At 41.7% G+C, this 26,009-nt stretch overlaps 1 long non-coding RNA gene across 1 annotated transcript in view; it reads right to left on the bottom strand.

Annotated features, from left to right (window-relative positions):
* Positions 1–258: 258 nt before the first annotated feature.
* LOC122445301 overlaps positions 259–26,009 on the bottom strand; it is a 68,242-nt gene continuing 42,491 nt past the window's right edge. Inside the window, exon 3 of the long non-coding RNA XR_006270504.1 lies at positions 259–347. This is a non-coding gene — a long non-coding RNA (uncharacterized LOC122445301). The remainder of the gene's footprint in view (positions 348–26,009) is intronic.

The raw sequence follows: 26,009 nt of genomic DNA, 5'->3' as shown, positions 1-26,009 counted from the left end.
CAGCAGACAGCAGCTGGAGACCAGTCAGAGCGGAAACGTTAGTTAAGGAGAAAACTCCCAAGCCATCGACCGTAAATGAAGCTCTGGTTAGGAAAAAGGCCAAAATCGTCAACACAGCTCAAAAAGCCCTGCAGGACCCCAACCCTTCTCCCCAAAACCCTATGTCCTGCCATATCTCATGCCAGTCTTTCCCTCACCTTCCATGTTTCAGTCATGTTCAACTCCAGTTTGAAGGAGTTTGTGCCTTAGTCTTTCTTACCTTCTTAAAGTCTTTGCATGTGCTGTTCCGTCTTCTGAAACACTCTTTTCCCACCACTGTCTGGCCCACATATGCTCATTCTTCAGGTCTGTGGGAAAAAAAGGAAAAAACAAAACCCAGCCAAGTGAGAACAAGCAAAAGCTATGTATCCAGAACTTGGTACAGCAAGAGAGTCAGCCCCTTCTGCTTGAGTTTGGACAGAACCTCACGGGCAGGCAGAGGAAGAAAGCTTTATAACAGAGAAAGGGAAGATTTCATGTGTGCCCCCATGGGGGGTTGTAGGCAGAGGAAATCTGTAGGTAGGAGAACTAGAAGCTGGGCGTTCTATGTGATTGGTTAGGGCTACAGATCTGGCTTTCTCTGGTGAACTAAGTTGGAAGTAAGAACAAAAATTAGGGAAGCTGTCAGTTATTAATCAAGTCCTGACTGTTTAGAACCAATTGTTACAGGAGTTATTGTTTGGCCTCCTGGCCTGGGTACTACAGAGACTGTTTTGACTTCCTACACATCTGACTTATATAGACAACAGGCCAACAGCCCAGGCTGGTTACTATAGATAATAATTTGGTTTGGGGGGCCGATTGCTGCAGATTATGGGTGAGAGTTCTATTTTACATATGATCTGACCATTGTCTATTCAGTCCCTCCGGTCTCAGCTCACAGCATTTCCTCCTGAAAGTCTTCCCCAACCCCCAGATCAGGGTAGGTCCGGTTGTAATATGTACATGCAGCTTCCTGAATTTCTCTTTCCTAATTTTCAGCAAATTTGTAATTAGTGCTTGCCCAGTAGATTACAATCTCTGCAAGGGTAGGGACTATATTTTTTAAATATACATTTTCTATGCTTAGCATCAAGCAAAGGGTTTAGTATATAGTAGGAGCTCAATAAAAAACATTATTATATGGATGAATGGATGCATGGCTAGAAGAATGGTTAAATGGATGTCAGACTTTTGCAGAACCAAGGGCAATATTCTGTTGCTTATCAGCTGACAAATCTCCAGAAACTTCTACAAAGAGTAGCTAAAAGCGTGAGTTCCATATTGGTTCTGCCTCTTGAGCCATTATGTCATTTCAACAAAGTCATCCAACAGGATAAACAAGGTCCTCTTCTTCATGGAGCCGTCAAAGGTGTGAGCTGTGTCCAGTTTAATTATTAGAAATTCTGCAACCATAGATCCAACCTATCCAGGATCTGACATCTACTTTGGTGTCTCCATCTGAAGCTACATTTCCTCCTAAGCATGGATCACTGACAATATCTTACAAAATATTCCACTGGATCCTGGAGCTGCCCATTCAAGAAGATTACTTGTATTGAAGTTCTGGCATAAGCCTGCCAGCTGTAACATATTTCCCTGATCTGACCCAATGGTGACCCACCATATTCTATGTATGGGCTGTTTTCTTTCATTTTCCAGCCTCTGAAGATTGTCAGAATTCTGCCTGTCTAAGCAATAAATCCATCTTTTCAGGGATCAATTGCAGTGACTGGCTGCAAAGCCTGGAAATCCAATTAACTGCAAAATAAATAAAAAATGAAAAATACACTGAAGCTGTGGCATAAATCAGCTGGAAAATGCTCTGCACATTAAAATAAACAAGGAGAAATTTCAAATTCATTTGTCTTCTTTTCCTTTTTTTAAACCCTGTTATTGATAAATTTAGCCTTGGTTCCAATTTTATCACAGCCACGACTTGCTCAAGTATAGATCTGTTGGGATGGCTATCTCCATTCTAATTATACCCTGCAGGCGGGCTCCGGAGAGGAGCCAACTCGGCTAGGATTACCTTGGTGCCATATGTAAAACTTTAGGCCCTCTCTCCCTTCATCTTTTTACACCACATGTGTTCTTAAAGGGGCATAAATCTGCTCTAACATTGCGTGGGAAATATGAGTTATTTTGGCTTTCTGGGACATTTTGAAAAGGACAGAGTTTGCATCAGTTGGCTGAGTGAAAGGCCTTCTGCCTCAAGGCTACTAGGTCTGCGGGGCTGCAGCCGTGACACACACAGCCCGTGGGCACGAGACAGCTTCTGGGTGTGGAGAAGTGGGTTGAGGATCTCAAGACAATGAACCTCACTCCTTGTTCCATCCCCAGGATTCCTGTCAACGCCCTGGAAAGGGACCCTTGGTCCCCAAGGTACCCAGCAACTTGAGGAGGACACTTGGAGAAAACAGACAGGCAAAGGCCACTTGAGCTCCCATCTGTAACCGGAGCACAGATTTGCTTCTGTGGGTGTTACAGTAGAGGGCAATCAAGGGCGGCAGTCACTCTTCATAACCCGTGGCTGGGGGCCAGAGTGGGAGGAAAGTGAGAGTAAAAGTGTTAGCCTCTCAGTCATGTTTGACTCTTCTGCGACCCTATGGACTGTAGCCTGCCAGGCTACTCTGTCCATGGAATTTTCCAGGCAAGAACACTGGAGTGGGTAGCCATCCTCTTCTCCAGGGAATCTTCCCTACCAAGAGATGGAACCCGGGTCTCCTGCATTGCAGGCAGCTTCTTTACCAACTGACCCACCAGGGAAGCCCCAGAGTGGGAGGCTCTGCCACTAACTCATTATGTGACTTCAAACAGCCTTGAGCTGCTCTGAATCTGCTCCCTTTCCTGTAAATGAGCAGACTGAAATAGAGGCTCCCAAGGCCCTTCCCTAGTAGCTTCCCTAGTAGCCCAGACAGTAAAGCATCTGCCTTCAATGCAGGAGACCCAGGTTTGATCCCTGGGTCAGGAAGATCCACTGGAGAAGGAAATGGCAACTCACTTCAGTATTCTTGCCTGGAGAATTTCATGGACAGAGGAGCCTGCAGGCTACAGTCCATGGGGTTGCAAAGAGTCAGACACAACCAAGCGACTGACACACACAAGGCCCTTCCAGGTCCAGTATCTGGATTCCTTGTTGGGAGAATCAAAACACGTATTTTATTCAAGGAATATTTGTGGAAAGAGTATTCGTACTCTTTGATGAACTTTATAAAAGCTCTTTTATCCTTCCCTGTTTCTTGATACCCTGCTGTGTCATCACAGAATTTGCCATTTCTGAATTCTAAGCATTACACAGACAACAGGTATTTGTCAATGATGTCCCCATGGAAAACAAGAAAACCAAAAGTCAACGGTTTCTCAACATTTCTTATCCGAAAAGCAAATGACTCAACATTGCTCCAGAAAACAACACACTTTCACTTCATCCTACCTTCAAATTCTCCTTGGATAAAACAAACGACATCAACAAATGTGGGAAGAAAACTCTGTCATCCTTCAAAATGCACCCACGTGAACAGTTTTGAATTCAAATCACGAATTTTCTGTTATCCTTAGCTGGTTATTGATTTGGTTTTACTTTAAAAAAAATGATACCTTATTTACTATACTTATTTTCAAAATTCTATTTATCCAAAAACAAAGCCAAAAGAAAACAAATAGGTTGATGGGAAGCCATAACCACTGGAAACACAGTCATTACTACCTAGAGGTATTTCTATGGTCATACTAAATTTGCTGCCATAGGAGACAAAAAACAAACAGGGCCTGGGGTCTCTCCTTAAATCTAGCTGGAGAGGTCAAATTTATGCAAGGAAATTACTGGAAACCAGTCTCAGTATAACAGAGACATAGATTCACCCTCTTATTCTCAATTCCAATAGCTCCGTTACTTTTTCCTTAATGCGAACTCTGAGTTAGACACTGTTTTTGGAACAAGTGAAAAAGCCAAAGCCTGCCTCCTTGAAGTTTACAGGAAGTGATACACATAACCATGGGACAAGGAAACAATCGGTTAATTCCATGCAAAACAATGGGTTATTTAGCATAGTGTAGTCAATTGTTGTTTTGTTAACCCATGGCTGCATTTTTCTAGTTTTATCTATTGGTGTTGGCATCAAGAAGGCCGCAGGAGCCTAAGGCTCTTATCTTTCCAATCCTTCTTTCTTCTCCAAGGCAGGTAGTTACAAGTACCAAATAAGTTTCTATTCTCACTGTGGGGTTTTTGGTTTAAAACTGTTTATTGATCAATAAAAGAGTAGAAAATCACAAAGTCATTGCCTGGGGAAACTGTACTAGTAATTTTACAGCCGGCTAGATAGTAAGGAAAGATTACAAATGTTAGTAGGCGGGAGACCCAGCTCCTGCTGAAAACAAGTCAATTCTGACAAAAATCCAACCACCATTACTGACCTTGGAGAGCCTGCACAAGGTCAATGGCAGAATGAATATGATCATATTGGTCCTGTTCTCAGTCTGTTTACTAGTTCTGGAAAAAAGTGGACAGACTTCATATGCACACCCATATGCTTAAAAGTAATAAACACTGTAAACAACAGACTCGAGTCCTCCAAAGAATGCAAAAGAGAATGCACGTAGGATTTAGAACAACATTTTAAAATAGCTTTTAAAGTTAATTTTTAAAATAAGACTGTCACTAGGACATATTGTTGCCACCGTAACTATTTATATTAATAACTCTGACTCACCCAACAAGCCTTCGTAGACTCAGGGAGTATACTGGCAGTGTTCATTCATTCTTTCAGTCATCCTTCCTCCCACCTGCCCAACGTGGACTGCTGGGAGAACATCCAGAGCAGTCCCATTGCCCTTGTCCTTAAATCTAACAGTGACCTTCACCTTGACTCCTCCAAGGAGAATGTTCATTCCATCCTACTCCATACATTTCCCTATACCTACTTAGCCTATTCCTCCTTTAACCTCTGTGTTAATAACCCAGATCTCCCTGAAATAACAGGGATCAAATATTTCCAATGCCCTCTTCTCTCTGTGTCCTCACTCACTTGTCTTCCTCCATGGCTTCCATTGGTCACCATTTTAATTCTCTTATATCCACCTCCAACTCCTCTGTTGCCAACTGAATGAAGCCCCAGACTTGCTGTCTTCTGTCAGCCTTCCTTACTCTAACAGACAGGCAACACGCATTATCTTAAACAGTAACAGGTACAAGAACCTTTCAGAGAGACAGCATGCTCTGGGTCTAGACAGCCATAAGTTTTACTTATAACAATCTTGAAGGATGGTAAAGAGGTTGGTGAAGGGCCACACGTGTGGAATGTCTCACAGGCAGTGTCCCCATCCACTCCCAGGTGAACTCTCATTCGTGGCAAGGCTTTTGATACCCTGGTGGATATCAGCTCTCAGATCTAATCACATTCCATCAGGAATAGCCAGCTGAAGAGGCAGGGCAAAGTCATGATCCTTGTGCAACATCTCAGCTTATCATTTTTTAAAAAGATCAGTTCTTGGTGGAGTGGCACCCTGGATAGATGGAGAGGAAAGAAATAGGAGGGGTTCACAGCACAAGGCCCCATCTATGGCGGTCAGGCCAAGACAGACAGCCCCATGGAGATTCCTAGCAGGCAGGTGAAGCTTAAGGACACATCACACTTCCAGTAACAGGCACTGAAGAATTGAAGAAGTAGAGAAAGAAGAGATTGTCATTATAGAAGCAAGTTCTCCGCTTTTTACTTTGGTCAAAGGGAGCCTGTGATGCATGCTGAGAGGGCTTCAAGGATACTGAACTGGGGGCACCAGATACTATTCTCTCCTCCTATCCCCTAGTGTGACTTCCCACCAGAGGAAGAAGCAAGCTAACTGAGGGCTCTTGCTTCTGTCTTTTAACATCATGGACCAAGATATCAAGGGCCCAAGGGCAGCTTTGACTCTACCTTTAGAATCCAAGGAGGTGAGCACTTCAGCTTGAGCCTAAAGAATCAAACATGATGAGTCTTCATGTGAAGAAACTAAGGACCCTCCAAAGTGAGTCTTGTTCTAAAGATTGTCAAACTGAGTTAATAAGTCAGATAGACAAGTACCATATGATATCACTTAAGTGCGGAATCAAAAAGAAAAGGATACAGGGCTTCCCTGGTGGCTCAGTAGTGGAGAGTTCGCCTGCCAGTACAGTGGACACTGGTTCAATCCTTGATCTGGAAGGACCCCACATGCCAAGAAGCAGGCTAAGCCTGTGCACCACAACTATTGAGCCTGTGCTCTAGAGTCCAGGAGCTGTAACTACTGGGCCTACATGCTGCAACTACTGAAGCCCAAATGCCCTAGAAGCCCACGCTCCACAACAAGAGAAGCCACCACAATGAAACAGCAGCCCCCACTCTCTGTAACTAGAGAAAAGCCAACGCAGCTATGAAGACCTACCACAGCCAAAAATAAATAAATAAATGATTTTTTTTAAAGAGTACAAATGAATTTATTTACAAAACAGAAGTATAGTCACAGACGTAGAAGAAAACAAATTTATGGTTACCAGAGGGACCTTCCTGGTGGCTCAGACGGTAAAGCATCTATCTACAACACAGGAGACCTGGGTTCGATCCCTGGGTTGGGAAGATCTCCTGGAGAAACAAATGGCAACCCACTCCAGTATTCTTGCCTGGAAAATCCCATGGACGGAGGAGCCTGGTAGGCTACAGTCCACGGGGTCGCAAAGAGTCGGACACGACTGAGTGACTTCACGTCACGTCAAGGGGGTGGGAATAAATTGGAAGCTTGGGATTGACATAGGCACACTATTATATATATAAGATAAGGACCTAATATATAACACAGGGAACTCTGGACTCAATACTCTGTAATGGCCTATATGGGAAAAGACTCTAAAAGAGAGTGGATATATATACACTGTATATATATACATATATATAACTGATAAAATTTTTGTTGCACAACTGAAACTAAAACACAATATTATAAATCAACTATACTCCAATAAAAACAAGATTAAAAACAATCAATATAAACGCTAATGTGAACTATAATTAAGGATGACAAAAATAAAGTAAGTCCTATCTTGAGAAAAGAGAACAAGGAAGTACAAAAGTTGGTTCAAGCATAACAGGCCACAGCCAGAGACGACACACTCAGACAGCCTCAGTTCTAGGCCCAGAGACTTATACCAGGCCCTCGAGCAGCAGTGACGATTGTCAGCATCGTGTGAGTCTCTCTCACTGGAGAGAGGGTGAAAGTATATGCCCATGTGCCAGTCATAGCTGAGAGCCCCCCAGGAGCTCCCAGAGACAGGAGCAGGGGCTGTGGCAGGGAGCTGGAGCATGCTGACTGTTGAGGCCAAGAAACATGGGTGAAGGCTGCCAGCCAAAGATACATCCTTGCAAAGGGCCCCAAATTTTCACCCCAGTACATCTCTTCCAGTAGACACTGAAGACAGCCCTGGCTGCGAAAGTGGAGAATGAATGTCAGAACATCCTGGAAGGAAGTTGGTGATATATTAGCTGTCCCTACACATGCAGGTACTCACATCACATCCCTTACCCCACAGGTGTAGCAAATGACTATGTAAAAAGACAACATCACTGCCATCCTGGTATCTTTAGCTATAGCTGCTGCTGATGAGCTCTGGTCAAAAAACGAAAAGGACAGGGGCCTGATGAAAAACTGGAAAGACTCATATGACTGAGTTGATTTGATGTGGTTAATTAAGGAAAACACCATACATCAAATTCCATCAGAATCTTTTATCATTTTCCACACAACTCTGGCCTGAATGGCTTAAGTTCTGGACTGAAGTCAGGAGTACAGTTCTTTATCCTCCTCTGAAAAATGACAAGGTCACCTTGTGCCTGCTACTTAACTTCACTGACTCTCCATAACTCCAACTGCAATAAGAGGAAACTAATACCTGTGAATTACAGAGGGGTGTTAAGGGCTGACAGCATTTTCCAAATTATTTAGGAGTTAGAGGAGCAGACATTTTCTGAATCCAGAGTATTATTATAGCAAGATTGAGGCTTTTTAGAACTAGAAGTGTTACTTTCACTTTACAGATCCTAGGATCCTGAGACTCAGAGCAGGAAAGTGACTTCTCTGAGGTCACACAGCCGGTCAGTGATGGTCTCAGAATGAGGAGATGAATTTCCTAATGCTTCTGTCCTGAAATTTAGCTGGAGCATGCAGATTAACCTGCTGGATGGTGTTGTTTCATTTTGTTTTGTTTGGCAATGACCAACAAATTTAAATATAAACCATTTTTATGCCCGAAGAATGCTTTTTTTCTCCAGAAAAAAAGCATCTTCTTAGAACCCTCTCAACATTGATTTTTTCCAAACCCTGCTGCTACTGCAACTTCTTCAGGCAGGCTCACATCATTCCCTTGGTCTTTGTTCCAAAGGAATAACCCGTTCTTTCTTCCAATTTTTACTTAATAATGTGGCAGTAGTGAACTTTTTTTTCCCTCATTAAAGTAGCACTGGGTTGGGTCAGAGAAAAGCTGATTTGAGGTCTCCGCCTTTGTAACCAAGTTCTGGCCTTTAATTGGGTTCTCCTCAGCAGCATCTCTGTTGCCTGTGGCAGGAAGACATCTTCAGTTGGGTTCTGAATCCTGATTTTTTTTTTTTTTACCTTAAGTCTTGAGCACTCCCTTCAAATAAAATTTTATTATAATTGGTTTCAGTGTGTGTAGGAGCCTTTTAATTACCCTCTGAAAGATGCTTAGAAAACAGCTTGCTATTGGGTTAAACAGTGTCAGCAGCTGCACTGTAAACACTAACAAGTTTGTTACACTTTGCACACCAGTATTTGCCTTTCACATTTTTCTCTAAGGAGCCTTCTTCGGGAGTAGAGCTTCAATCCAATGGACAGAGTAGACATCATGTGCATTGGAACCCCATCTTTTCTTCTCCTTACTCCCCTCAGTGCTGGATCCTGTTTATTTCGGACACCTTCATAAAAACCCGGGGCATCTTGCGGTAATTCAGGAGCCGATTACATAGCACCAGCCTCCCCAGGCAGAGCGTCCTCTCCTCTGCGGCTCAAACTCATTCACTGTTAATTAGCCCCTTTTCCAGAGGGTGAGCAGGGAAAACAAAAGGAGATGAAATTCAAACCCATCCGTTTGCTTCCTATTAGGTGCTCTAGTTAAAAGTTTAGCGGGGAAGCAGCCTGAAATGATTAATTAATATAAGGTTTGAGGATCGTCACTGCAGCTTTTTCAAGTTCTTCCTCCCGAAAACATCTATAGTACAAAATGTACTGGTCACAGGATCAGGCTAAAGAAAGTTATTCTGATCATGTTGGCCCCAGTAAAGATAATCATGGCAAGTAACTGAGGGAAAACTGACATCAGACTTTCTTTCTAAAGCATCTAAAACTTAATGTTATCTCATATAATCTTTCACAGTTTTTTTAATTAGAAGTAAAATAGACTAGCCCATGGCTAGTAAAAGCCAAAATAACTGTTTCCTCCTTTGTCTATTCCACTTACAGAATCTCCACTACAGAGAAAGGCATACTTATAGAAATAATAAATTTCAATAATGCCATCAGGAAAACTGACTTTTAATGATAAAGAATTTACACAAGATGCTGAGCAAACATTGCGGCAAGCTAATCCAGGCTGTTAAATAAACAATTAAAAGTAATCATGCAAGATAAACCCCTCAGAAAGAAGAAAGCTTTTCAAAAGGAATATCTACCTGTGGGTAGAGAAAAACGCACATTAAGTTTAAAGAAATAGACTGGCTATATCTTCCTCTAGACAAAAAGACTGTTATCTCACACTTTAGTATTTGTTGGTTTATTCTGAACATTAGTTGAATATTTCATCGGAAAAATATTTTCCCTCTAAGCACGTGGTTTTTTCAATTATATCCGTGTATATACCCAAGGCTGAAAGCTTTCACAGAAGGAATACATCTGTAGTCTTTGAAAGACATGACAGGATATATAACTTACTGAAATTCACTCTGTTATCAAGTTTGCAAGAATCTATCCAAGGCAGGCAATGAGGTGTCTCTACACATATGGTACAGACTCTACTTCCTAAGTCATTTTAGCCAAAGCTCCAGGACAAATTGCTCATAAAGCATAGAGAAATTGAGAGACTGAGCTGGTACAAAAGGCAGTTGGGGTCTAGCCCTGCCTTGTGGAACCAGCTGTGGACTTGGACCAGCCCCTTCCCTCCATGGGCTCTGCAAGAAATGATCTCAGCATGTCCACTAACTATAAGTTTTTGTGGTTTGTGAAATAGAGGCTCAGGTGAAAACAGAAGGAAGCCCAACCAAGTTAGAGAAGTGCACATTCAAAGTTCAGCTGAGGATATGAATGATACCACATGACAGATCCAGGGCTGCAAACCTCTAATTAACTAGAGGTCATGAGGGTGGGGGTGGGGAGCACACTGTCAGCCCAAGACTATAGCTCAGTACTGTTGTTTTATGAATCGTATTATTTCACCCAGATATCAGGCTCTAAAAACTTTTTTGCAAGCTGGGGAATGGATTTAGAAGCCATGATGCCAATCTATTAACCTACCAATGAGGATAGATATTTATAGCAAATGAAATGTTCCTCATAGCTATTTAGAGTTACTGTTGCTGTCATGTAGGTAACTAGAGCCCTCAACCAGTCATCAAAACATTGCCCAATGAGTACAGAATTAGTTAGAGCTGAGCTGGTGCTGAGAGAGGAAGGAATAGCATATGAAACCCCTAAAGTCAAATTAGAGAGCGTGTTCCTAGCCAAGGGTCTCAGATTTGAGCCTGGGCTTCAAGGGATCTGTGAACTTCCCAAAACAATTTACAAAATTGCATAAGAATATGGCCATGTGCATTTTCCTAAGTGTGTCCATAGCATTAGTTGGCTTCTCAGAGAGGTCTGTGATCTCTAAAAGTTCATGAACTATTGGGAAATATAAACAAATAGACTCCAGACAGACAGGGAGGAGACTGGGGCAGCTCTGAAGAGTCTGAAATCAGGAGCCAGAGCTGAGGGACAGGAAGAGGATTCTCTCAGAAAGGTCAAGTTTAGAAGGAAGAGTGAAGCAGACGCTTGGTCTCGGCCAAATGGGGTGCTACAGCACGGTCTCCAGGGATCCCTAAAAGGGTCGGACACAGTGACTCAGGGGCCACCGTGAGAGGCTTCACTCACTTGAGAGGGTGTGAGCCCTGTGGGTCACAGGGCTCCTCTAAATCCTGCTGGACACTGAGGCCAACTCTACAGGAAGACTGACAAACAGATGGGAGGCATCTGACTGGGTCCCATTCACCCCAACTTCAGTCTAGCTCACAACTACCTCCTCTGATTGAGCACTGCCCCTCTATCCCATGTCTTCCTTTTTTCCCTAAATCCATAGGGACAGCATACTAATACACATGAAGCATATTAAAAAGCAGAGACATTACTTTGCCAACAAAGGTCCGTCTAGTTAAGGCTATGGTTTTTGCAGTGATCATGTACGGATGTGAGAGTTGGACTATAAAGAAAGCTGAGCGCAGAATTGATGCTTTCGAACTGTGGTGTTGGAGAAGACTCTTCAGAATCCCTTGGACTGCAAGGAGATCCAACCAGTCCATCCTAAAGATCAGTCCTGGGTGTTCATTGGAAGGACTGATGTTGAAGCTGAAACTCCAATACTTTGGCCACCTGATGAGAAGAGCTGACTCATTGGAAAAGACCCTGATGTTGGCAAAGATTGAGGGCAGGAGGAGAAGGGGACGACAAAGGATGAGATGGTTGGATGGCATCACTGACTCAATGGACATGGGTTTGGGTGGACTCCGGGATTTGGTGACGGACAGGGATGCCTGGTGTGCTGCGGTTCATGGGGTCGCAAAGAGTCAGACATGACTGAACTGAACAGAACTGAACCCTAGATTTCTCTATGGGCAAAGGGGTTACCATGGAAAGAGATGATAGGTTTGGCTCTATGAGGCCAGTGGGAACACAGGAGTACTACCTCTTACAAGAGCTTTTGTCAGAGTAGATGGTCCACACATTGAGCCAAGGGGCCATTCAAATGTAAAGTTGACTTACTTCACTCAGTATGACAACCTTTAGCTCCATCCATGTTGCTGCAAATGGTGTTAAATTACATGATACTGTTTATATGTGGAATCTAAAAAAATGGCACAAATGAATTTATGAAACAGAAATAGAGACATATATATAGAAAACAAACTCACCTTACTGGGGGAAAATGTGGGACGGATAAATTGGGAGTTGGGGATTGACATATACACACTGCTATATATAAAATAGATAATTAGTAAAGACCTACTTCTCACGGAGACCTCTTCTCAATACTCTGTAGCGACCTATACGGGCAAAGAATCTAAAAAAGAGAGGATATATGTTTAACTGATTCACTTTGCCACACAGCAGAAATTAACACTACAGTGTACATTAACTATACTCCAATAAAAAAAAGTGTAATGTAAAGTGGAATTGATTAAAATGAAAAATAATTTAAAATTAACTACTTTAATCACACTAGCTACATTTAAAATTCTCAACAGTCACACAAAGGTAGTGGCTGCTTTTGAGAGAGTCAATTCCCAGGCAGATTCATAAGAAGTCCAGGGGTCCTCAAGGAGAGAGGGGTCTGGAATTCTCAAGGAGGAAGAAAGGACAACCTTTTTTTCACTCTACATTCCTTAGGATTATATAACAATAATGTATCCTGCTTGAAGACAGTCTCTGGAAAAAAACCATCTGGCTAATCCTGTTATCTTAAAATGGAAATTATGGGAGTAGGTCTAGTGCGGTCTTTACAACCTCCAGACATTCTTTTGATTCGCTGTAGTAACTAATTAGAGAGTATATAACTCCATTGCTAATACTAACAAGGGGGTACTCTTTCTGCCCCCTTCTGATGCCTATGTCAGAAGCTTTCTCTATCTCCTTTATACTTTAATAAAACTTTATTACACAAAAGCTCTGAGCGATCAAGCCTCGTTTCTGGCCCTGGATTGAATTCTTCTCCTCCAGAGGCCAAGAATCCCAGCGTCTCTTCGTGGTCAGCAACAGCCTTTCACTTTTTTGGACAATCCAGCTCAAGAATATTTCTGCCATCACAGAAAGTTCATCTCTATACAATGCAGCACCAAACTCTGTAACACAAACCGTAATTACAAGAGTGACTCAGAGAACAGGAGAGCCTAAAGTGAGTGGAAATAGCTATAAAGGGCCTCAGGGAGGAAATGGGACTAACAGGGAGCCTCAGGGGATGAAATGAAAGCACAGGCAGGGGCATTTCCCCCGGAAGTGGTGCTGAGAAGGAGGTGAGGACAGGGAGACGAAATGGGCCCAGGCCAGGCCAGAGCCTGGTTCAGGTTGGCGATGAACATTCCTGCTACAGCAGGAATGAACAGATGAATGGTGGGAAACGAGATAAGTAGGCAAGCTGGAGGCAGATTGCACAGGCATTTCAATACCAGCACTGTAATTTAGGCCTGACAATAATCGCTCCCAACACTGGCCACCACTTATTTAATGCTCATTGTGTTTCAAGCTTTGTAGTAAGAGATTTATAAAAATTATTAAATTTATTCCTCACAATACCAAGAGGTAAGTGCTATTAACTCTATAATGAGAATGGCAAAAGCGATGATTAGAGAGTTTAGGTAACTAATACTCGAGATCACAAAGCTTGGAAATGGTAGGCTGCAATTCAAATAATATTCTTCTTGGGATTTCCCTGGTGGCCCAGTGGTAATGAATCTGCCTTGCAATGCAGAGAACACGGGTTCGATACCTGGTCAGAGAACTTAGATCCCATGTGCTGCAGAGCAACTAAGTCTGAGAGCCGCAGCTACTGAGTCTGTCTGCAGCATCTACTGAAGCCCATGCGCTCTGGGGCCCACAGGCCACAATTAGAGAGTCCACGTGCTGCATCAGAAGGTCTCACGTGCTGCAACTAAGACCCGACACAGCTAAATAAATAAATAAATGCTTTGAAGTGTAAAGTACTATGTCATATTATAAAAAGATATTACCAAAAAAATAAAATAAAATACACAAAACTGCTCTATGGCCAGTGCTTTCAGCCTACTCTCCAGCTTCCAAACATCTTTCTTTTCAATTAAGAACGGCTTTTGCCTCCATCCTTGGCAGTGTGTATCAACAGTTTTCAAGGCATCTCTTCTGAAAGGCCCTTTGCTTTTTCTAAAAGAGGGAAATACTTTAACAGGCCCCCCATCCTTAGTAGTTTAGACTGTGTGGCATCAGCAAGAACAGAAACATGGAAAAAGGGGTTTGGAAAATGGCAGAGATGGGCCTCACGGTGAGGATAAGAGGCATCTAGAAAAAGAATTTGTTGTATTCAGTTCAGTTCAGTCGCTCAGTTGTGTCCGACTCTGCAACCCCATGAACCGCAGCACACCAGGCCTCCCTGTCCATCACCAACTCCCAGAGTCCACCCAAACCCATGTCCGCTGAGTCGGTGATGCCATCCAGCCATCTCATCCTCTGTCCTCCCCTTCTCCTCCTGCCCTCAATCTTTGCCAGCATCAGGGTCTTTTCCGATGAGTCAGCTCTTCACATCAGGTGGCCAAAGTATTGTAGTTTCAGCTTCAACATCAGTCCTTCCAATGAACACCCAGGACTGATCTTTAGGATGGACTGGTTGGATCTCCTTGCAGTCCAAGGGACTCTGAAGAGTCTTCTCCAATACCACAGTTCAAAAGCATCAATTCTGCACTCAGCTTTCTTTATAGTCCAACTCTCACATCCATACACTCCTGGCAATCTTGATTCCAGCTTGTGCTTCCTCCAGCCCAGCATTTCTCATGATGTACTCTGCATGTAAGTTAAATAAGCAGGGTGACAATATACAGCCTTGACGTACTCCTTTCCCTATTTGGAACCAGTCTGTTGTTCCATGTCCATGTTGTATTCAAGGCCTCACCACTTTTTCAATTGACTCCTATGCCAAAAGTCATCTCCCAGACTGTAGAGCCGCAAACACCCATCAGGTGAGCAGGGTAGGATTCCTGGTTCCTGGCACCTTCATGGACCCTCTCATCATCTCATTCTTCCAAAAAATTGGTTGTCACCTTCTTTTGAAGGTTTGGGTTTTGGAGTTTGCACATATGGACTCTTCTCTCTTACAACCAATATGAACAGGCTGCTCCTGGTAGACCTGGCATTGGACCATGACCATAAATTGGAGCAAAGGCTTCCCATGGGAGAAAGACGTTAATATGCTCTTCCGTGCCTCTGTGCTTTTTCTATAGAATAGAATACTTTATTAAGTTAACAAAGCATGATAATTCATTTCAAATTATTATAGATTAAAAATTGATTATAGCACTTAGAGCAAGATTTAAAGAAATACATATACCTCGTTGTTACTGTTAACAGCCATCATTCACTGCTTAATCTAATCTTGCTACTTGCCCAAAACTTCAGCTAGAATTCACTCTCTTCCCTAAGAGTTTAAGTCCTGTTTGGGGTTGGGACTTGGCATTTTTTTTTCCTCAGGTTATTAGAGATTTGGGCACCAATAAATACTTCACGTGGTTTGTCTCCCACTTTTCACAATCTTAGCTGCCTTCATACAGCTTCTCGGTGAGATGGGGCCCTGCTGAGTCCTAACATTCTAATCAACAGTCTTGCTGTCTAATCACTCTGTCTTCTGTTGTGAAAGGCTGATCTTCTAATCCACACCATTTGTCAACAGCCAGGAAGAGAAAGTGATTAGAATCATGCCACATACTACCCATGGTGTGTAGCGTAAACACACACACATACAGAGTATATTTTCTTTTTACCTAGTAAAAGGGGATGATTTAACACAGAGGAAATCCTCTTTTAAAAAGGACTTCTCTGGTGGTCCAGTGGAAAACACCTTCCAAAGCAGTGGCTGCAGTTTCGATCCCTGCTCAGGAAGCTAAGATCCCACAGGGTTCCCAGCCAAAACAGAAGCAATATTGTAACAAATCCAATAAAGACTTAAAAAAAGAGGAAGTCCTTCTTCAACCAGCCCTCTGTCCATGAGAGTCAAATGTTTGTTTTCTTACTTCCTTGTTTAACAATGGCTAAAGACCTCCAACTCACACACAATCCTCATTCTACCTAAACTGTATTTAAGCAGAACATAATATTTTTTAAACCAAGATGGAAATGAGTTTTTCTTTAATATCTTATTTTAGTAAGCTGTCAGATATAAGGGTAAAACATACTATTCCTATATGCGAAAATAGAATTCAAATTTGTACATCATGAGAATTGGTTCTGAGTTCTGTAAAGAAAAGTGCTCTTCTGACAGAATCAAATGGTGTGCCAAAAGCTGACAGGTAAATGAGGGGAGAGCTGGAGATGGGAAATCATCATTTTGCAAATGCCAGAGCAAAGATCTGTCCAAGCAAAAATCATCAATGGTGGCTAAATCTGGAGGGAATAGTTGATGAGGCATAGAATGTCTTCATGATCTTAAAGGGTCTCCTGAATGGTGGATGGGGAACAAAATTAGCATCGCCGATGAGAGGTGGATGGACTTTGTGTGCCTCAAGACAGGATGCTATCTAAAGATTATGGCAGGACTATAACCTAAAGCTGACCATCAAGAAATATCAGACAAACCAAAAATGAAGAAAATTCTATATAATAAAAATAATAATAATTGAATTCTTCATAAAGGCCAATGTTTTCAAAGACAAAGAAAGGCTATAGAAATGCTTCAAATAAAGAGACTAAAAACATAACAAGTATTTGGAATGCTATACCAAATCATGGGTAGAAAATGCTACAAGGGACATTCTCGGGTCAACTGAAAAAATTGTAATATAGTAGATAGATTAGAGTATTGTATTAATGTTAAATGTAGTGAAATTAATAATTGTGCTGTGGTTAAGAGGCACACTTCCTTAGTCTTAGGAAATACACACTGAAGTATCTTGTCATAAAGGGCAATGAGGTATACCATCTTCATTCAAATTGCTCAGAAAAAAATTATGTGTGTATATTTATGTGTTAAACAGAGAGCAGACAAGCACTCACAAATGATAAAACAAATCCAGCAAAATGTTAAGATACATGAATATGGGGAAAGAGTATATGGGTGTCCTGTGTTCTACCCTTATTCTTGCAACTTTACTATATGTTTTAAATTATTTCTGCATAAAAGTTAACAACCACACACACACACACACACACACACACATACACACACAGGAAAATCTCATGAGGGAAAAACTCAAGGAGGCAAAGAAGACCAATCATCTCATCCTTAACCTTCTCCCAAGGAGAAAGCCTGTCCTCACTTAACCCATCCCCCTCCCTCTAAGAGTGATGACTACTGTCACCATAACTGTTCTGGGGGGCAGTTTGCTCTCCTTACCAATCTTAACTTAGATTTTGATAAGTGTCAATGTCTTTTTTCTCTTGATCCAGCTGAGACAAAAGTCAAAAAGCTTTTTGAATTTTTGTCTTTAAAAAAATTCTAGGGAAAAAGAAACAAAAAGAATAGAAAACACAAGTACAAACAAGTGAAGTTACAGGCAGATTTCTCATCTTTAAACTACCAAATGCTTGTCAAAATTTGTATGTCACCATTTACTACACTAACCTAAATTCACTTTCTTGTTGTTGTTCAGTTGATAAGTCATGTCCAACTCTCTGCGACCCCATGGACTGTAGCCCACCAGGCTCCTCTGTCCATGGGATTTCCCAAGCAAGACTATTGGATTGGGTTGCCATTTCCTTCTCCGGGGGATCCCAACCCAGAGATCAAGCCCAAGTCTCCTGCGCTGGCAGGCAGATTCTTTACTTTCTTTACTGCTGAGTCACCAGGGAAGCCCATAAATTCACCTTACCTCTAACTTATTTCATTTGCCCAAAGTTAATGTGCCTTCATCTATTTTTCTCAGCTAAGTTTGGGCCCAGATTCACTAGTGACCATTTGACCTTTGTGACTGGTGCCGTCAGTCCAGATTTCTCTCTTACAAATGACCTCTCTTCCCATAACAGTTGGTTTATGTGATCAGAAATGAGGTATCGCACCTCACTCCCTGCCCTCAAGAGATAAGTAATTATCTTAATGTCCTAATGTGAGGTGATGGGAGTTTTGCTCTAACTCATGAATTGTGTGAGAATGAACTACTGGTCTGTTTGATTGATTGTGGCTTGATTTTGATGAGGTAAATTTGAAGATTATTGAATGCTGCTTACTGTGTCTAAAAAAAAAATCTTTATTCTTTAGTTTTAAAAGTCAGTGTGCTATTGAACCAATAAGTGCCCATTTATGGTTTAGTGAGGAGTCTGCAGCCCTGAGCACATTGGCAAAACAGAGATGACAGACATACTCAGGGCCCAGTGACCCTCCCAGGATCAGGTACCATCTCAGCCGACTTGTCCAGGTACTCCTGAAGACACATTCAAGGGCTTATCTCCTATCCTATTACCTCTGCTACCCTCCACTACCACCCATACCCACCCTTTCACCTCTTCTGCCAAGGGCACAAAAAAAAAATGGAAAGATCTTTAGACATGAATTAGCAATGCATATGACCAGAGAGGGGAGCCCATTCAATCCCAGACTTCCTTGGCCCAGATAACTCTTTCTCAGATCCCAATCTAACATTGTTTTCAACCCTAGCCCCTTTCAGTCTGGCTTTTCAAGTAGTCTATTTTTCTGCCTTTCTAAGTTGAATTTATATTAGTTATGATAGGCTAAATTGCTTTAGCAAATGTATTCACAAAAGTAATAGCTCAAATCACATAACAGACCATGGCAAGCGTTTCTAAACCAGCAGGAAGCTTTTCATCACATACTGACTCAGGGACACGGGCTCCTGCCAATTTGTGGCCATACCATCCTCTGGAGCCCCATCATTCTCTACAACTTCTGCATTCAGCTGATGAAAAGGGAAAGAACATAGAGTAGCTCCACCTGCCCCTTAAGGGCAGGAAGTGTTACACATCACTTCCACTCGTATGCCATTGCTAAGAACTGATCACATGGCCCCAACTACTGCAAGAGGGTATGGGAATTGTAGTCCCCTTCTGGGCAGCTACTTCCTACTACTAAGTTGTAGAGGAGAGATTTTCATGAAGAGCTGCAGACCTGACCATGGAACTTAAACAAAAAAAAGGAGGAAGGTTTGATTAATGGAAATCACATTGAAAAACAAAGAAGGACTGTGAAAGTTTCAGTTGTTTTTTCCTTTGACTTATCTTGATGTTTATTTATTTTCAAGGAAATATATGCCTTAGAATTGTGTTCATATGATTATTTGTATTCTTTATTTTTAATTTGCTTACTAAAAGTTTTGAGGCAAGCACTAGATTCACAGGAGGAGAAAGAATGACACTGATTTTTGCTCAAGTCCTGCAGCTGCCCATGAAAATCTCTCTCTAAACTTAGTAATAGGAAGCATCTGCCCAGACAGAGACTACAATTCCCATACCATCTTGCAGTAGTTGGTCAAAATGCATTGCCATGCAAAAGATCAGTAAATTTAGGGGAGTCTGGTTTTCCCCAAGACCACCTCTCCAACATCATTTTCTACCCATCTGCCTCTCGTGTGTCATACTCTAACTTCATTGTCTTCTTTACTCTTCCTAGAAGAATCCAAGCATATTCTTACTCCATGATAATTGTATTTCTCTTCCCTTGCCTGGAACACTTCTTCCAGGTATTTACATGTCTTACCTCCTTATGTAATTCAGGTCACTGAACAAATGTGACCACTCTGGAGAGGCATTCTCTGACTATCCTACGCAATATAAAATAGTATTCTTCCACAGTCCCCACATCTCCTCCAGTCTTTCACTCTGCTTTGTCTTCATAATTCTTAGTACTACTGCAGTAAACTATATATTTATTCATTTATTTTGTTTATACCCATCTTCATCACTATCATATAAGCAACATGTAGGCAAGATCTTCGCCCTGTTTGTTGCTGTATCACCAGCAACTTAAACATCTTTGGCAGAAAGTAGGTGCTCTGAAAATATTTATTAGAAGAATGGGTGTATTTGATCAGGTATGAGAAAATCCACAAAAATAATACTGTTCAAATCACATCAATATTCAAAACTTCCCACAAAAAAAAGAGGTTCTTTTTTTGCTCTAGTTTTTTTTACCAACCATATTTTAAATGGGTGACAACTGGACATTCACAGGCAAAAGAATGAATTTGGACTCCTTCCTTATACAATACATGAAATTAACTCCAAACTGATCATAGACATAAATGTAAGAGCTGAAATAGAAGACTCTTAGAAGAAAACATAAAAATAAATCTTTATGATGTTGAATTAGGCAATGGTTTCTTAGGTATGACACCAAAAGCATAAGTAATAAAAGAAAAAATAGATTCACTGGACATCATCAAAATTTTTAAAAATCTTTGTTCTTCAAAAGGCATCATTAGAACAGTGAAAAGACAATACACACAGAGTGAAAAATGGTTTTGAATTGTATCTCTGGTAAAGGACTTTAAATAGACTATGAAGAACTCTTACAACTCAACAATAAAAAGACTCATAATCCAATTGAAAATGGTTGAAGAATCAGAATAGACATTTCTCCAAGGAAGATACACAAATCACTGATAAGCACATGAAAAGATGCTCAACATCGTTAGCTATCATGGAAATACAAATCAAAACAACACGAGATACCACTTAAGACCCGCTGCTGCTGCTGCTGCTGCTAAGTCACTTCAGTCGTGTCCGACTCTGTGTGACCCCATAGACGGCAGCCCACCAGGCTCCGCCGTCCCTGGGATTCTCCAGGCAAGAACAATGGAGTGGGTTACCATTTCCTTCTCCAGTGCATGAAAGTGAAAAGTGAAAGTGAAGTCACTCAGTCGTATCTGACTCTTATGGTTTTAATAAAAAAACAAGAGTTTGTGAGGATATGGAGAAATCGGACCCTTACTGCTGATGGGAATGTAAAATGTAAAATTTCAGTCACTTTGGAAAACAATTTGGCAGTTCTTCAAAATGCTAAATATAGAGTTATCCTATAACCCAGCAATCCCATTCCTAAGTATATATCCAAGAAAGATAAGATTATTTATCCACACAAAAATGTGCACATGAATGTTCATAGTAGCATTACTTACAATAAGCAAAAAATAAAAACAACCCAAATGTCCATCCACTAGTGAATGGATAAATCAAACGTGGTATACGCACACACAATCAAATATTACTTGGCAATATAAAGAAATGAAGTACTGGTACATGCTACAACATGAATGAACTTTGAAAATATTATGCTAAGTGAAAGAAGCCAGTCATAAGAAAACAATATGCCGCATGATTCCATTTACACAAAACGTCCAGAAGAAAGTATTTAGTAGTGGCCTATGGCTTGAAGAGTTGGAATGAATGGGGAAAAGGAGATGGCACCTACCAGCATGACATTTACCATATTTCCAGGGCAGGTACCACATTTCCTAACTTACTAAACATCTACCCCTTTCACAACTTTGTTTTTTGGGTGTTGTTTTTTTTTTCTTTTTTAATTCTATGTATTTATTTATTTTTGACTATGCTTGGTCTTCCCTGCTACACATGGGTTTTCTCTGGCTGTAGTGAGCGGGGCTACTCTCCAGTTGTGGTCTGCGGGTTTCTCATTGCTGGGGCTTCTTTTGTTGTGGAGCACAGGCCCTAGGCACATGGGCTTCAGTAGTTGTGGCGCACAGGCTTAGTTACCCTGCAGCATGTGGGATCCTCCCAGACCAGAGATCGAATCCATGTCCCTTGCATTGGCAGGTGCATTCTTAACCACTGGACCACCAAGGAAGTGCCAACCTACTTTGTTTATCCACACCTCCAACTACATGATCAGAATGGTCCGGGGCTTCCCTGGTGGCTCAGTGGTGAAGAATCTGCCTGCCAGTGAAGGAACTGTGAGTTGGATCCTTGGATCCCTGGGCCCAGAAGATCCCCTGGAGAAGGAAATGGTAACCCACTCCAGTATTCTTACTTGGGGAATCCCATGGAATGAGGAGCCTGGCCAGCTATAGTCCATGGGGTCACAAAATAGTCAGATAAGACTTAAATTAAAAGAAGAAGAAGAAGAAGAAAAAAACTCAAAGGATTAAGCATGGTCAGAGAACAGACACATATAATGGTCTTCATGTGTTCATTAAGGTTTGCTAGGAATCTCAAGGGAATGGGTAATTGGTGTAGTGTCTCAGAGAGCCAATGGCAGGACCCTGTCACCTTAGGCTGCGTAACTCCAGGCCCATCCCCTGTTGGAAAGTAAACCCTTTGTCTAAGGTCTAAATATAGGTCACTTGCCCTTATGGGTCACACCAGAGGTGAACAGATGACTTCTATCAGCCATGCTAACTGTGCACATATTTGTATGTATAAAATATATCCAGAGACATGGAAATAATAAATCTCTCAAAGGCACCCTTTCTTTCTGCAACAGAAAACAGAAACAGAGAAAAACTTAACAACTGCAAACCCAGAGCCAAGTTATCAGAAACCAAATTAAAGCTGTTGGGTATTTTTGTTGAAACATCTCTACCTCTGAAATCTAATTTCTTGCAACTTTCCATATAGGATCCTATGTTGTATTATTTATAAGAAAATAATATTCTGTCGTCCCTTGACAGCATTTCCTGGCAGCAGAAACCACGGCAGCCATGAAGTTAGAGAATGATTTTGGTAATGTTTCCATAGCTACCTTGCTTCGAAGTGAGGTTTATTCTGTTTTAAAGTCTACTGACCTATTCATATCCCCATTTGGAATATTTTCAATCTAATCCCTTGTCTGGCTATTATTGTATAATGTGACTGTTATTCCTATATATAAGGAGGTTCTGGGTGCATAAATAAAAGCCTGGCAAGCAGGTCTTCCAGTTAGACATAATATGATGAAATTTTTTTTTTCTTTTTTCTTTTTCTATTCCTTTCAGATTCTATGTGATTCATTCTACCCTGCCCTTGCAACAGAAATCTTCCCGGGGGTTTTGGAGGTAAATGTTGTTGAAGGTGTGCTGGTGCCCTCTTGTGGTCACTCTGGTTTTGTGGTTTCTTCCCAGAAGCCTTCTACAGACAACTGATTTTACAAGATGGTAATCAGGAAGTCAAATGTCATTGCTAATTGTTGTAGGTGTCCTCGTGTCCATGTCTTTCTCACTCTGCAGGCACAAGGGACTGTCGAGAAGGACAGGCAGCTTAGTGTAACTATGAGAGTTACAGAAGCTGTTCTTTTCCTCCAAGGCAGAGGCCTCATTACTGAAGAATACTGGTAATGGGGTAAGCCTTGGGAAGTGACCTGGGACACCTTGGAGAAAGATGAAGCAGCAAACAACTCCCGGAATGGCCTTTTTTTTTTTTTTTTTTTTTTTGGAATGGCCTTGTAATGAAGGCAATCCACAGAAAAAGGAGACAGAGCTTCATCAGAATGTAGAGCAAGGAAAAGGTATAAAAAAGAGAGCAATATATGTGTGATTTGGCTGATGTATGGCTGATTTGAGTTGTTGGCCAGCAGAAACCAACACAACATTATAAAAATAAATAAGTAAATAAATAAAAGTAAGCTTGAATAAGTTGTAGAGGTCAAATAAAGCCTATGAGAAAGTTGTAAAAAGAAAAAGAGCAAGAAATTGGTGTAAAATATGAAATATAGGGGCCTCCATTCCACCTGCCAATGCAAGAGACACAGACTCGATCCCTGGTCCAGGAAGGTCCCACATGCCACAGAGCAACTCAGCCCATGCACCACAACTGTTAAGCCTGTGCTCTAGAGCCTGGGAACCACAACTACCGAGCTCATGTGGAGCCCACGTGCCACAACTCCTGAAGCCTGAGTGCCCTGGATCCTGTGCTTTACAAAAGGAGAGGCCACCACAATGAGAAGCCCTCACACCACTAGATAGTAGACCCTGCTCCCAGCAAATAGAGAAAAGTCTGTGCAGCAACAAAGATCCAGCACAGCCTACATAAATAGTAATGAATAAATAAAAATAAAATTATTTTTTAAAAATACAAATTATAAAAAAGAGCAAGGAACAGGTATAAAAAGAGAGAGGAAGGAACAGGTATAAAATATAGAAATATAAAGCTCCCATTCTGGTTAAGAAATCAATATAAAACAACCAGTAAGGTTCTAGTTGATTCACACTGACTTTTAGTCAATGAAAATAAGAGGAGTAAATGATATATGGTCTCATCATTGTCCACTACAACTTTCAAAATGTCTTCTATCCATACTGCCCAGTACGATGGTTACTAGCTACATGGGCTATTGGGCACTTTAAATGTGAGGAGCTAAATTTAGAATTTTATTTCCTTTTAATTAATTTAAATAGCCATACATGGCTTCTGGCTACCACACTGGACAGCACAGGTCTTGAAAGACTAGAACACAGACAACTACAGTATCAGCAGAGTCTGTAGCACAGGGAAGTACAAATAAAGTTTCATAGTGAGAAGGATGAGTAGAGATGACCATAGGAGGCTCCTAAAGAGGAGGCATTTGAGCGAGGCCTTGGGCATGGGTTCATCTCTTTAGGCAGAAGTGATAAGGAGAGCATTCCAGGTGGCAAGAACAGCATGTCCAAAGGCATGGAGGTGGGAAACTAAGTAAATATTCAAAGGATAGAGGTATTGGAAAATGAGATACATGCATCTAGAGAGAGCACTAGAAGCATAGTGCTATGAAGCCTTGAATGCCTTGAAAAGTGTTTTGGTTAAAACCAATAGTCAGCAGAATCTGTAACAATCCTTCTACTAGAAGAATCTTAGAGGGAACATAAGAGCCTGTTACAACAGTAGGGAATCTAACGTTCCAGGGGGCCAAGGGTTCTGTGGCAGAAGCCACTGAATGCTAGTGATTGTTATCAGAATTCTCGTCTATGCGGACTAGCCTAATGGCTGTGTGTGGAGGGAAGGAGGAAGAAAGCCTCAAGACAGGATAACAGGATGAAACCATTGCATAGCTGGCCCAGTGAGAAACATGGAGGGTCTTAATAAGGATGAGGGACTGGGTGGTCCCACCTGGGCCCCCCAGTGTCCCAAACACGATGCATCAGAACTGTCATGCTATTGTAACTCTAATGAAGCCAAGACCAGAGTTTCAGAGCAGTGTCATATCCTAAGACACACCATCAAACAATCAAAAAATAACTTCAAAATAACTTAAGCTATTTCCTGCATTTCTCAAATACCTGTAGCCTGCCCCAGACCACACTCTGGCACCCTGAGGTCATAACACTCGAAGAAATTCCCTTTCTTCTCTCATCTACTTCCCTCATGCCCCACAGTTGCTTCCACCTCCCTCCCCTAAACTGCTGGAAAAGTCCTCCATCACTGGGCCATGAGCTTCCTGTCTTTCCACTCTTTCCCTTTCCTTTCATCTCTCTGGCTCTCTATCTCCTGGTCTCCAATTTCTGCCCCTCGAAACTCAGGAATTAGTCCCCTCATTGTGCAGAGGAGGGCAGGAAACAGAATGCAAAGCCAGAACAATCTTTAGGTGGCAGGGGAGAGTAGAAGAGTAAAGGCTGGGAATTTTCATAGGTTCACCCATCCCATCCCCCCAAAAAGCTATGTCATATACAAATACATGCTGCAGGGACTCTGGCATTTCAGTGTTTTCCTCCCTCCACATCCCCTCCCCAATTTTTTCCCCATCTTTTTCTATGGTAATTTCAATGCCTTGGACCAGCAGCATTGTATCAGCTGATCAAAAATGCAAATTCATGAGCCACTCCAATGTATTGAATTACAGTCTCTGGGGAAAGGGCCCAGGAAACTGTTTTAATGTGCCTGCCAGGGAGAGTCTTATCACATTCAATTTTAGGAATCACTGATCTAACAGAGTTGAAAGCTATTGCTCTCTTGGATCTGTGAACTGCTGCAGAGTGAACTTGTCTGGACTTATCAGACCTTTCTAATAGTTGGACTAGGTAATGGGAAATTTCCCAGGCAGAGATATATCCCTATTCACACCTAATCCTCCCTCCCTACAAGAGTATTACCTCGAGTAGTATTTCATAACCTCTTGCACATCATGGCTTATGAGG

Source organism: Cervus canadensis, chromosome 7 (assembly GCF_019320065.1).
Source record: "Cervus canadensis isolate Bull #8, Minnesota chromosome 7, ASM1932006v1, whole genome shotgun sequence".
Classification (NCBI taxonomy): Eukaryota; Metazoa; Chordata; class Mammalia; order Artiodactyla; family Cervidae; genus Cervus; species Cervus canadensis.
The sequence above is the reverse complement of the archived record's forward strand: the minus strand, read 5'-3'. Positions and strand labels throughout refer to the sequence as shown.